Consider the following 14265-nt stretch of genomic DNA (forward strand, 5'->3'; position numbering starts at 1 on the left):
ATTGAACTATAGACCTATCACAAAATAGGTAAGAAACAGAAAGAAGAGCAATCATAATAAATGAAATATGAAGAAGATGAAAGAAAAACAAGCAGATGGGCAAAGGTGAATGTGATTATGATTATAATATAAATCATAATATTAATGATTAATCTAATTACTTGTGGGAGAAAAATGGCAGGCAATTTTATGTGCTAAGAATAGAAAAGATGATAATAATTTATTTGTAAACTTAAAAGATTCCAAATTAATTTGTTATCAAGAAAGAGAATATTATATCTTATAGAAAATTGGAAATTGTCTTATATGATATTGGTCCATATTTTTCTTCCCAATTTTATGCAGGGACTTTTCTGTCAGTAAGTGTCCTGAAATTAATTTACCCTAATCTTGTCTTTTAAAAGTACATTTTGAGAGGTAAAGAGGCTGTGCATATGGGGTAATTTAAATGGAATAAAATTTTATTTACATGTGAAAGACTGATATGTCAGATTTGTCCTGCCAAAGACATCTTATTGCACTACCTAAAAGGCAGGTCACACCTGGTACTGCCACTTTAGTCCTCTGCTCATCCCTTGTTAATTTTATAGAAAATTTATGACCTACTCACTTATAAGCACACTTCCCATCAATTTTCAAATTCTTCTAATTATGAAGTGTAAAATAATCAGATTATTTAAAAAAAATATGCTCCATGTAAGGTTCTACTATACATATGCAGTTTGAATACTTATGATTTTTTTTTTCCCTTCTGGGATCATTCTTTCCTTTAAGCCTCACCTAGCAAAGTCTGATTATCCATGATTCAGGATAGGATGTAATGTTCATTCGTCATCAGATAACTTTCCAAATATTCCTCCAGATCTCTAGAAAAGGAACAGGTCCCACGAGCATGTCTAACATACAAGCACATTCTCCCTAGCCTGGCTCAAGGCTCCTTTGATGACTGATTTTTTACCAGATTGTAACTGTTCTCCAAGCTACTACTTCTCCCTTTTCATTGCTTCAGCCATAATACAGCTTACGCCTGGTGCTCACTCTCTCTCCTGAAAGATTGAGGATAACCTAAGGAATTTAAAATCCACAAAGAAAAATGCTTTAATCCAACAACCATAACAGTAGTTTAGAAACTAAGACTTTATTGTAAGAGGGAGAGTAATAGGATTTGTGAGTTCAAAGAGCCAGAGTTTACACTATAAATAATAGAGCAGGAAAGAATGCAGAATTTCATTTCATAGCAGTTTTCCTACCACTCGAAAAAAAATTCCATCTAGTTAGTGAATTAGCAATGAAAGCAGTGATTTTACCTGGAATTATATGCTGCCTAAGCCCTAAAGAAAGTCCTAATTCTCAGTTTCTCTAAATCCTTCAGTTGGAGCCAGTGAGAAAGCAAAAAAAGGAAATGGAAAGCAGGTAGAACAATACAAAATCCCCTAGATCAAACACCAGACCCTGGTTTTAGATTACTCCTGGCCTAGAAGTATAAACCAGTGTTACACTAATGTAGTCCACCCATGAACAACTGACCTGAATTATTAATTTTTGCTAATTATTTATTAAAATATATCAATGTATATCAATACACTGGTTTATTCATCAAACATGTCATTCTATCAGATAAACAGTTCACTTACTGCCCTATGTAATTTACATTCTGGCACCAGTTTTTTCTTTCTTTATGGACTGGCTTTCTGTCTGAATAGCATTGGTCTAGACAGGTAGGACCAAGTTTGGCATTAAATGAAACTATTGAGAAAATAATATGAGTCAAGACCGGTACCAAATATTAAGTTAATTATAAAAGCCATCATAATTAAAATAGTATAATACTGGCACAATAACAAGCAAATAGATCTATGAATAAAAATAGAGGTACCATAACATTCATATGGAATAGGAGTGTAAGTAGTATTATTGATTATTTTGGAAAAATAAGTAATGCCGTTTTTTTGACAATTTACTGTCCATTTTTGCCATAAAATGTGAAGTCTATTATTTATCTCATAACAAAAAGTAAATTCCATATGAAATAAAGAATAAAAATTTTATTTCAATGGATATATAAGGAATTAAAAATAAATCAGAAAATGAGATGTAAAGAAATTGGAATCCCTGTGTATTGGAATCCTGGTAGTAATGTAACATGGTAGAGCCACTGGGGAAAATGGTGTTTATTATCACGTGATTCAAAAGTTCCACTTCAAGGGCTGTGGTTATACCTACACTTGCCTAGCATGTGTGAGGCACTGGGTTGAATCCTCAGCACCATATAAAAACAAATAAAATAAAGGTATTATGTCTATCTAAAACTAAAAAGAAAAAAAAATTACTTCCAGATATATATGCAAAATAATTAAAAGCAGAGATATTTGTTCACTAATGTTCACAACAGAATTATTTCCAACGTTCAAAAAATTGAAATAACTAAGATGTCCTTAAAGGGATAAGTAGATAAACAAAATACTGCATAAATATTTGAAATCATAACAGCCTTTAAAAAGGAATGGTGGTTGATTGCTAAAAATGTGCTAAATAAAATAATTCAGACACAAAAAGACAAAGATTCTTTGATTGTCCTGAGAAGTGAGACCTAGAATTATCCAATTCATAAAGGTAAAAAGTAGAGTAGTACTTACCATTGAATGGCAAGTGTATGTTTAATGAGTACAGAATTTTAGTGTGGGGTGATGGGAAATCTGTAGATGGAATCAAAACAATGTGAATGTATTCAATGTTATGCTCGAATTTGGGACCCCCAAAAGACCACCAGAGACCCAAGATCGATTTAAGCAGCAAAGAGGTGTTTATTGCGAGCTAGCTCGGTCCTCCACGCGCACACACAGCAACTGGTGACACTGAGAGGCCCAGCGCCCAGGGTTTGCAGCAGTTTTATACATTCTTTGGAGAAGGCAGGGACCTCACATACATCATAGCAACTCTTAGCAAATCATCACACACCGCGGGAAAGTCAAATAACAACTCTAAAACATGATTAGCACATTCACTGGCGGGAACAAGTTGGGTAGGGGTGATTGGTTACTACAAGAGGGGTATTCATTTGAACTGATTGGTTTAAGCCAAGAGGGGTGTTCATGCTGAACTACATGGTTTCCCAACAGGTTATCAACCACCATAAACTACTGGGAGGGTCATCTGGCATCCCAGGTATTTCCCTGTCTCATGCTGATTGGTGACTGCTAGGGGGTTACTATGGGTCCCCACCTAGCCTGACTGAGTCAGGGACACCTGGCCCAGCAGATCTCTCCTGTTATTTGTAGATAAACAACTTAGTAGGGTGGGAATGTGCCTAGGAGTGCTCTGTGGGTCTTTTCAAGGACAAAGGTCATGTCCCTTCCTTGGACAGGCTTTGCTCTGAGATAGAGGCTGGTTTTTCATTAAATACCACTGCTACTAAATTGTATATGTAAAACTGTTTGAAGTTGATATGGGGATGTGCTTATCTAGGCTTGGATCTCCAGCTCCAAAAAGAGAAGGGGGTGGGAGGTTAGAATGATAAATTTTATGTTTTAAATAATTCAGAAAATATTTTCTATGTTTTACCAAAATAAACCAACAAAAAAGGAATTAATAAGGATAACATTTTTAAAAAGTGAGACAATTACACTAAATAAAACACAAACCTACAATTTTAAACAGTGGTTTCTTACAACTTGTTGAGTCTATGAATCACTCCTGTTTATAGTTGAGTAGTATGTCATGGCAAGAATGCATCACAATTTGTTCATCTACTGCTCAAGAACATTTGGATTTTTTTTCAGTTTGTATGATTATGACAGAGTTTCTATAAATATTTATGTACAGTTTTTTTGTGGACATATTTTTTTTTCATTCTCTAAGACATCTCTGATCCAGGAGTGTAATTTCTAAAGCATATGGTATGCATCTGCCTTGCTTATCTCTACACAGACAATTTGGGCAAGGCATGACTACAGTTGATTTGTCTTGGTAGAATGCCCTGGGTCTACCTGGAACTTGAGAGAATGGGAAGCTACCAGACAGCTTTCTCTCTAGCTTCCCAAGAAGCCACCACAAGAAAGTTATTCATCATCTCCTGGGTTTTAATAAGGAATGAAGCTCTCTGACTACTTTCCTCAGGGTACAAATAAACTATAAAACTACTTATCTGCAACATGAAATTGGATCTTCAGCCACTGGTTACTTCTGTCACTTGTGTTATGTCCTTATATTATTTGGCTTCTTTTTCTCAGTGTCATCCTATAGAATAAGGGACATAGGGAGCTAGCATTTTTGCTCACTTTCTTTTGCTATCTAAGTAATAAGTTGTCAGAATCTAGCATGAGCTTGTTTCTTTACCATTTTAGTGATTATGAATAGGGATGATATATATATATATATATATATATATATATATATATATATATATTCAAATAAATATTTTTGTGTATATAAATTTTCATTTCTCTAAATTTCAGAAGTGTATTGCTGGGTCATAGGTAAATGTAAACAAAAACTGCCCATTAGAAATTTATGAATGTTCTAGTTGGTCCATATTCTTACCAGTGCTTGGTATTGTCAGGGATTTTAAAGTTATCATTATTATTATTATTATTATTATCATCATCATCATCATCATCATCATCATTATTAAGTTTTGAAGTTCTTTATTTATTCTGGAGATGTTTTTTGCCAAATAAATGATTTGACAGTATTTCCTCCAATTGTATTTTTTTGGAGGATGGAGGAAGGAACTATGAATTGAAACCAGGGGTAATTTACCACTGAGCTCCATCCCCAGTCCTTTTTACTATTTATTTTGAGACAAGGTCTTTCCAAGTTACTGAGTATTTCCCTAAGATCTTCTTGCCGCAGCCTCCAGAGTCTCTGGGATTAAAGGCATTAGCCACTGCACCCACTTATTTTCTCCAGTCAATACTAGTGCCTTCTGAAAAGCAAAGGTTTTAAATTTTCATGATACTTAACTAATCCTTTATTTTATTTCTTGTGCTTTAGTATCATGTCTAAAAACTCTTTGCCTAGTACCAGGTTATAAATGTGGTCTCTTCTATAATGTTTTTTCCTAGTAGTTCCATGAATTTACATTTCATTATTTAGATCATGATACATTTTGAGTTCAATTTTGGATTGTTAGGTTTAAGTCAGATTCTTTTTATTGCATAATGATGTCCAATTTTTCCAAATTCATTTGTTGAATATTTTTCTCCACTGAATATTTTTTGTAGTTTGTCAAAAATCACCTATCCATATTTAGTTGTGGTGGGACATGTCTATTATCCCAGCAACTCCAGAGGCCAAGGCTAGAGGATAGGAAGTTTAAGGCAAGCCTCAGCAACTTAGCATGACCCTGAATAAAAAAAAAAAAAAAAAAAAATTCAAATTAAAACAGGCTGGGATGTAGATCAGTGATAGAGTACTTCTGGGCTCAATCCCCAGTACTGGAAAAAAAAAAAAAAAGAAGAAAAAAATCACTTGCTTATATATTTTTAGACTCTTTTCTGTTCCACTGATCTGTGTGTCTATCTTCACTTATACCATATTATTTTGATTACAGTAGCTTCATAAAAAAGGTTTTCAGTATATAAATTCTGTATATGTTTTGATAGGCTTATACAAAATATTTTTGAGGCTTTGTAAGTGGTATTGCCTTTTTAAATATCAGGGTATTGCCATACATTAGTATTATGCAGAAATAAAATTGGCTTTTGTATATTGTTCTTATATCTTGTGACCTTAGGAGTTCTTTGGGGACTCTTTGAAATTTTCTCTATAGACAATAATGTTACTTATGAATGAGGACAGATTCCTAATCTTTCAGTTTTTATTTCCTTTATTAATTTTTCTAGCTCTGTTGCAAAGGTTGGGACTTCCAGCACAAATTTAGATTGAAGTTAAAAAGAATATATTACTTTTTTTTTTCAACTAGGGGAAAAGCACTTATTATTTTACCATTAAGTATAAGGTTACTTGTGGTTTTCATATATGCCTTTCATCAGATTAAGGAAGTTCCTTACTATTCCTACTTTCCTGAGCATATTTTTATTATGAATAGATAATGAATTTTGGCATATTCTTTTTTCAGCATCATTTAAAAATGATCATTTTATTTTTCTTTATACTACTACTACAGTTGATTATGTACATGCTCAGATATTGCACCAACTATATATTTGGGAATAAATCCCATTGCTTGTGGTGTATTTTATACACACACACCTGTACACATGCACAAACATTGTATATAATATTTATTAAGGAGTTTTACATCCTCCTCTTCCTAATTATTTTTTATAATATTTCTGTTTGACTTTGATATTACTGTAATAATAATGACCTCATAAAATGAATTAGTAAAGATTACCTCCTGTTCTATTTTCTGGGGGAAATGTTGAGGAATTTGTGTCCTATCTAAATGTTTGGCAGCAACCACCACTAACATTATAACTAAGGATTTGGGGGGGAAGGATTTAAATTACAAATTCAATTTCCTTATTTTTTTATTTTATTTTATTTTTTTAGTTATATATGACAGTAGAATATATTTTGACATATCATACATACATGAAATATAAATTCCCATATTTGTGTTTTACATAATGTGGAGTTACACTGGTCATGTATTCAAATATGAACATAGAAAAGTTATGTCCAATTCATTCTACTTTCTTTCCTATTATCCTTTCTCCATTGTTTTATTTCCCTTTGTCTAATTCAATGAACTTCTATACTTCCCTCCCCACCTGCTTATTATGAGTTAGTATCTGTATATCAGGAAGAATATTTGACCTTTGGTTTTTTGTAACTGGTTTATTTCACTTAGCATGATAGTCTCAGTTCCATTCATTTACTAGCAAATGCCATGATTTCATTCTTTCTTAAAGGCTGAGTAATATTGCATTCTGCATATGTACCACATTTTCTTTAGCCATTCATCTTTTGAAGGACATCTAGGTTGGTTCCATAGCTTAGCTATTGTGAATTGAGCTGCTATAGACAATGACGTGGCTGTCTCACTGCTGTATTCTGGTTTTCAGTCCTTTGGGTATGCCAAGGAGTAGAATAACTGAATCAAATAAATGGTGGTTCCTTTCCAAGTTGTCTGAGGAATTTCTGTACTGCTTTCCAGAGTGGTTGCACCAATTTGTAGTTCTACCTGAAATGTGTGAGTGTAACCTTTTCCCCACATACTTGTCAAAATTTATTATTACTTGTATTCTTGAAATTACCATTCTGACTGGAGTGAGATGAAATCTCAGAGTAGTCTTAAGTTGCATTTCTGTAATTGCTAGAGATGATGAACTTTTTTCATATATTTGTTGACTATTTGTATTTCTTCTTCTGTGAAGTATCTGTTCAATTTCTTTGCCCATTTATTAATTGGGTATTAAGTTTTTAAACTTTTTTTATATCCTGGAAACCAGTGCTCTCTCTGAGGTGCAGGTGGCAAAGATTTTTTTTTCCTATTCTGTTTGCTCTCTCTTCAAATTCTTGATTGTTTCCTTTGCTGTGGAGAGGCTTTTTAGTTTTAATATTATTCCATTTATTAATTCTTGGTTTTACTTTTTGCACTTTAGGAGTCTTTTTGAGGAATTCAGTTCCTAAGCCAGTGTGGTGGAGATTTGGGCCTATTTTTTCTTCTTGTAGGTGCAAGGTCTCTGGCTTAATGCCTGGGTCCTTGATCCACTTTGAGTTGAATTTTGTGCAGTGTTGGAGATGGGGACTTATTTCATTTTGGTACATATGGATTTCCAGTTTTCCCAGCACCATTTGTTCAAGAGGCTATCTTTCCTCCACTGTATGTTTATGGCACCTTTGTCTAGTATGAGGTAACTCTCTTTATGCAGGGTTATCTCTGTGTCTTCCATTCTGTACCATGGACTTCATTTCTGTTTTGGAGCCAATACCATGCCATTTTTGTTACTATAGTTCTGTAGTATAATTTAAGGTCTGGTGTTATGATACCTCTTGCTTCACTTTTCTTGCTAAAGATTGCTTTGACTATTCTGGGACTCTTATGTTTTCAAGTTTCCTAAAAGATTGAAACTCTTCATAGCATCTGTTTCTTCTTGGTTGAATTTCAATAATTTGTATCTGTAAAGGTATTTGGTTCATTTCATTGAATAAAAAATATTTATCACCATAGAACTTTTCTGGTTTTCTCTAACTATCCTTACTTATAATTTCTGTCGTCCTATGGTGATAAATCCCATTTCATCCTTAATATTACAGTTCAAGATTCTTTGTTCTTTGACAATCTTGCTACAGTTTTATCAATTTAATTTTTATTTTAAAAGTATTTTTACTGTATTTCTACAGTAATAAATTATCACAGTCTCTGTGATTTAAAATTATATGCATTAATTATCTTGCAGTTTTATTCTAGAAGGCCAATGCCAGTCTCACTGGACTAAACCCAAGGTGTCAACAGGTCTGTATTCACTTCTTCAGGCTATAGTAGAGTCTTTGTTTTGGTCTTTTCTACTTTCAGATGATTTTATGCATTCCTTGGCTCCTCGCTCCTAGTACCAACTATCAGAGCCAACAATGATGAGTCAAACTGTCACATCTCAAAACTCTGAGCTCTGTTGTTTCATATTCCAGTTTTGAAGACCTTTGTGATTACTATGTGTGCCTATGGATAATTCCAGATAATGTCCCCATTTTGAATACTAAACTTAAACACATCTTGTCGACAAAGGCCCTCTTGTCACAAAAGTTAACTTATTTGTAGGTTCTAAGTATTATGGTGTGGACATCTTTAGAGGTCATGATTCTGCCCACTGCAGTACCTAGACAGTTGAATATTTTGTTTAGAGGCTTTATTTACCTTCTAAGGAGAATGTTTACATTTTTGTATTAGCAGGCAATGCAAAATAATCTACTCACATTGAGGCCACAGGTTCTATTTCTTACCATTTTGTCTAACTCCATTTTTAAAGTTTTGCTTGTGTGTCCAGTGTCTGTGCCCTCTGGTAGCTAGCCTTCAGCCTGAAAGGTGGCCTATCAGTTGAATTATGCTGATTAGAATAAAATCTACAGTAATATGGTTTGGAATTAAGACTTTTAGTTTACAATCAACTTGATGGGGTCGTTGTCCCTAGTGTTTCTCTTACCCCTTTCCTATTTCTGATGGTCTCCAACATAGTTCTTCAGTCAGAAAACTGAAGCTTTGATCTGGGTCTGCTAAAGGCTTGTAGAACTGGGGCAAAGTCACAGGAAGACACAGCAAAATAAAATCAACAAAGGTTCACCTCAACCTTTGGAGAATCAGAGACCCACCAATCATTAATGGATTTCAGGCTGCTTTGACAAAGACTCAAGTAAAAAAATACACAAAAGGATATCAATGAAATATGAGTAAGCTATGAAGAATGTCAATGATATGTAAATATTAAATTTCTTAGTGCTACTCTTGTTGAAAGTAAAAATAGAGAAAAAAACTCAAATATCCTACAAAAGCAATAATGAGATAGTAGTTTTCATCATAAATATGGCAAAAATGTGAAGATTTATTATTCAACATGAAGTAGAAGATATTATTTTTCGCTGTTAATAAAATTATTACCTTATTGTGTGAATTGTTGAAAACTTTATGAGAGCAATCTTGTAGGCTATCAATTTCCCTTCTTAATAATCCAACTTATTTTTTTTAACTTTTTTTTAAAGAGAGAGAAGAGAGAGAGAGAATTTTTTAATATTTATTTTTCGGTTTTCAGTGGACACAACATCTTTATTTTATTTTTATGTAGTGCTGAGGATGGAACCCAGTGTCCTGCGTATGCCAGGCAAGTGCGATACCGCTTGAGCTACATCCCCAGCCCCCCAACTTATTTTAATTATATTATTTTAATAATAACCCAAAAAATTTTCCCACATGAGCAAGGGCATATATACAAAGATAATTACAGTGCTTATAATACCCAAAAGGGGAAGTAAAACATCATCAGAAAAGGACAAAAGTAACTTGATTCATCTGTATTATGGGTTCTTATGACCACTGAAAAAAGAGTAAAGCACAAGTATTGGCACTGATATGGAACTATTTCTCAGATGTAAATGATGAATGCAAAGAAAGTTTATCATAGAATAAAATATATAGTGCATAAATATGGGGGACTGTTTTATTTTTAACAGGACACTCCAAAAAAAAATAAAATTAAAAGGAGATGTGATAGATGGTTAAGTATAGTTATCTATAAGATGGAATGGATGTTTTAGAAATCTGTGACATTTGACTTACATTTTGGTAATTAAAAATATAAAAGTACTGTGCTCACATTAGCAGCACATATACTAAAATTGGAGCAATCCAGAGATTAGCATGGTCCCTGCACAAGAATGACAAGCAAATTTGTGAAGCATTCCACATTTTTACCCCAAAACTTTCTTCTTAGGAAAAAAAGTATAAAAGCACAGAGATATTTTATAAATAATAAAAACCTTAAATTTAGTATTTAAACTTTTAATTTTAAATAGTAATAGCATATAACAATTTATTGAAAGATGAATACAAGTGATTTATATAGACATGGGCAGATCATATGCAATTGAGTGTACTCTTTTGAAATAGTAATTTCTTTTTTTTTAATTTTTTATTGTTGGTTGTTCAAAACATTACATAGTTCTTGATATATCATATTTTACCCTTTGATTCAAGTGGGTTATGAGCTCCCATTTTTACCCCATATACAGATTGCAGAATCACATCAGTTACACATCCATTGATTTACATATTGCCATACTAGTGTCTGTTGTGTTCTGCTGCCTTTCCTATCCTCTACTATCCCCCCTCCCCTCCCCTCCCCTCCCCTCCCCTCCCCTCCCCTCTCTCTGCCCCCTCTACTGTCATTCATTTGTCCCCCTTGTATTATTTTTCCCTTTCCACTCACTTCCTCTTGCATGTACTTTTGTATAACCCTGAGGGTCTCCTTCCATTTCCATGCAATTTCCCTTCTCTCTCCCTTTCCCTCCCACCTCTCATCCCTGTTTAATGTTAATCTTCTTCTCATGCTCTTCGACCCTACTCTGTTCTTAGTTACTCTCCTTATATCAAAGAAGACATTTGGCATTTGTTTTTTAGGGATTGGCTAGCTTCACTTAGCATAATCTGCTCTAATGCCATCCATTTCCCTGCAAATTCCATGATTTTGTCATTTTTTAATGCAGAGTAATACTCCATTGTGTATAAATGCCACATTTTTTTTATCCATTCGTCTATTGAAGGGCATCTAGGTTGGTTCCACAGTCTTGCTATTGTGAATTGTGCTGCTATGAACATCGATGTAGCAGGGTCCCTGTAGCATGCTCTTTTTAGGTCTTTAGGGAATAGACCTAGAAGGGGAATAGCTGGGTCAAATGGTGGTTCCATTCCCAGCTTTCCAAGAAATCTCCATACTGCTTTCCAAATTGGCTGCACCAATTTGCAGTCCCACCAGCAATGTATAAGTGTACGCTTTTCCCCACATCCTCACCAGCACTTGTTGTTGTTTGACTTCATAATAGCTGCCAATCTTACTGGAGTGAGATGGTATCTTAAGGTGGTTTTGATTTGCATTTCTCTGACTGCTAAAGATGGTGAGCATTTTTTCATGTACTTGTTGATTGATTGTATGTCCTCCTCTGAGAAGTGTCTGTTCAGGTCCTTGGCCCATGAAATAGTAATTTCTTTACAGAAAGACTGGCAACATGGTAATGTGAAATGCAGAAGTGGATTTTCAGGTCTCTCTTATCCCTACTCTATACTCAAGAGGTTGGATTTCTCTTTTGCCAATGGAGGGAGCAGTCTTTTGGATTTCAGAGACTTCCATAAAAAATTTCTTATCTAGAACTCTTAATGTGAGGTTGGGTTAGGAAAAATGATGTTGGTGAGGTAGAGACAAACTTATCAGTGTAACAGAATACAGAGCACAGAAACACATTCACATCAATGTTATGAGCTGATCTTTGACAAAGGAGCAAATTCAGGACAAATAAAAGATAGGTCGATTTTTTAACCAATGGAGCTGGAACAATTGCACATCCAAATTAAAAAGAATGAATCTAAATGCAAATCTTACAGCCTTACCTTATAGGCTTTACATAACTAATTCAGAAGGGTTCATAGATTTAAATGCAAACCAAAAAATTATGAAATTCTTAGAATGTAACATAAAAGAAAATCTAGATGTCTTGAATTTGGCAATAACATTTTTATATATGACACTAAATTCATGATTCATGAAAGGAAGAATTGATCAGCTAGCTGTACTATCTGTGATGGACTTTATTAATATTCAAATATTAAAACCTTCTACTCTGTGAGACATTGCCCAGAGGATCAAAGGACAACACACTGAAGACTGTATTGTTTATTCAATATTGCTATAAATCCTAAACTGTCTAAAGAGTAAGGTCCTTGTAAAGAAAGTATAATACTAATATAAGACCAGGTATATGATACAATAAACAAAGAAGTAATACACTCATGTAATATGATATTGGTTTCAATGTTATTACCCTATAAGCATAATATATCATTTAAAACTTTTAAAATTTTTATATTTATTATTTCTAGGTATAAATGATAGTAGAGTATATTTTGATATATTTATACAAACAAGGAGTACATCTTATTCTAATTATGAACCCAATCTTGTAATTGTACATGATGTGGAGATTCACTGGTGGTATATTCATGTCGACATAAGAAAGTTAAGTCAGATTTATTCCATGGTCTTTTCAATTCCTGTCCCCCTCCCTTCACTTCATTCCACTTTGTCTAATCTACTGAACTTCTATTATACTCCCATCCTTGTTATGTGTTAACATCCACATATCAGAGAGAACACTCAACCTTTATTTTTTTGGAATTAGCTTATTTTGCTTAGGATGATCCTCCCCAGATCATTCATTTACTGGCAAAAGTCATAAGATCATTCTTTTTTATGGCTGGGTAATATTCCATTGTGTATATAAACCACATTTTCTTTATCCATTCATCTGTTGAAGGGTACCTAGGTGGGTTTCATAGGTTGACTGTTGTGAATTGAGTTAATGTAAACATTGATGTGGCTATTGCATTGTACTATGCTGATTTTAAGTCCTTTGAGTATATACTAAGGAGTAGGATAACTGAGTCAAATGGTGGTTCCATTCCAAGTTTTCTGGTTGCACCAGTTTGTAGTCCCACCACCAATGTTGAGTGTACCCCTTTCTCCACATCCTCATCAAAATTTATTGTTATGTAGACCTTTATAATGAAGAATTATTTAAATATGGACACACAGTCAGAAATTTTGAACTATCCTGAGGAACATGCTTGCAGATAAGGTGGTTGATGAAACCATTAAGTGTTTGACCCTCTCAATGTTTAAAAAACATTGTTTTTTTAATGTTTAAAAACAACAGGAAAATGAGAAATTATACCCCATCTGATTCAAATGTATGATATGTCAAGATCATTGTACTGTCATGTGTATCTAATTAAAACAAATTTTTTAAAAAAGAATATAAAAACAAACAAACAGGAGTTACCATTTATGTGGTAAAAAGATTGACACTGTTTGCATTAGCCACAGAAAAATATTTGTTTTGAATTTTGAGTAGATTTTTATAAAAACAGAAATACAAGAAATCAGTCTTTTCTTACAGTTTTAAGTATTTAAAATTATATCTGTATTATTTTCATTAATTGTCCCTATGTTTTACACACAATCAATGACTATTTTATGTAAGACAACATACTATTACATGTTAGAGTGCACATATGTGTGTGCATGTATGTGGTATTACCTAATCTTTTCAAAAGCTCTATGTGTTGTCTATTATTTTTAACTTCCACTTACATTGGAGGAAACTGAAATGCAGAGAGAACAAGTGACCAATCCACAATTGTATTGTCGATAAATGTAAAAATTGGAAAAACAGTTTTATTTTTGTTTTACATTACGTTCAGAAAAGCTAGAATTGTGTCAGTCATGGTGGCACAAGCCGTAATCCCAGTGGTTCCAGTGGCTGAAGCAGGAGGATCACAAGTTCAAAACCAGCTTCGGCAATTTAGCAATAACCTGAGCAACTTAAAAAAGGGCTGACATGTTGCTCAGGGGTTAAGCGCCCCTGGTTTCAAGCTAGACTTGTGGGTTAGAAAGTAAGTTGTGGTTGAAGTAATTGTGCTAATCAGAAATCTTTACAAATCTACTTCAGAAAATTTTACTTAGAAAAGAGGGAATGATTAATTTTCAGCCAAGTAACTAGATAGTAAGGAAATAAGATAACATTTCAAATATTGTT

General features: G+C 33.6%; 1 protein-coding gene and 1 non-coding gene across 5 annotated transcripts in view; both read left to right on the forward strand.

Annotated features, from left to right (window-relative positions):
• The window catches only part of Ctnna3 (catenin alpha 3), a 1728170-nt gene that overhangs the window by 1229926 nt on the left and 483979 nt on the right, over positions 1 to 14265 (forward strand). The gene's annotated exons all lie outside the window — the stretch shown is intronic.
• Positions 10267 to 10370, forward strand: LOC114089545 (U6 spliceosomal RNA). The gene has a single exon (XR_003582193.1). It is a non-coding gene; the product is annotated as a U6 spliceosomal RNA (small nuclear RNA).

The sequence above is a fragment of the Marmota flaviventris genome, chromosome 4 (assembly GCF_047511675.1).
Source record: "Marmota flaviventris isolate mMarFla1 chromosome 4, mMarFla1.hap1, whole genome shotgun sequence".
NCBI lineage: Eukaryota > Metazoa > Chordata > Mammalia > Rodentia > Sciuridae > Marmota > Marmota flaviventris.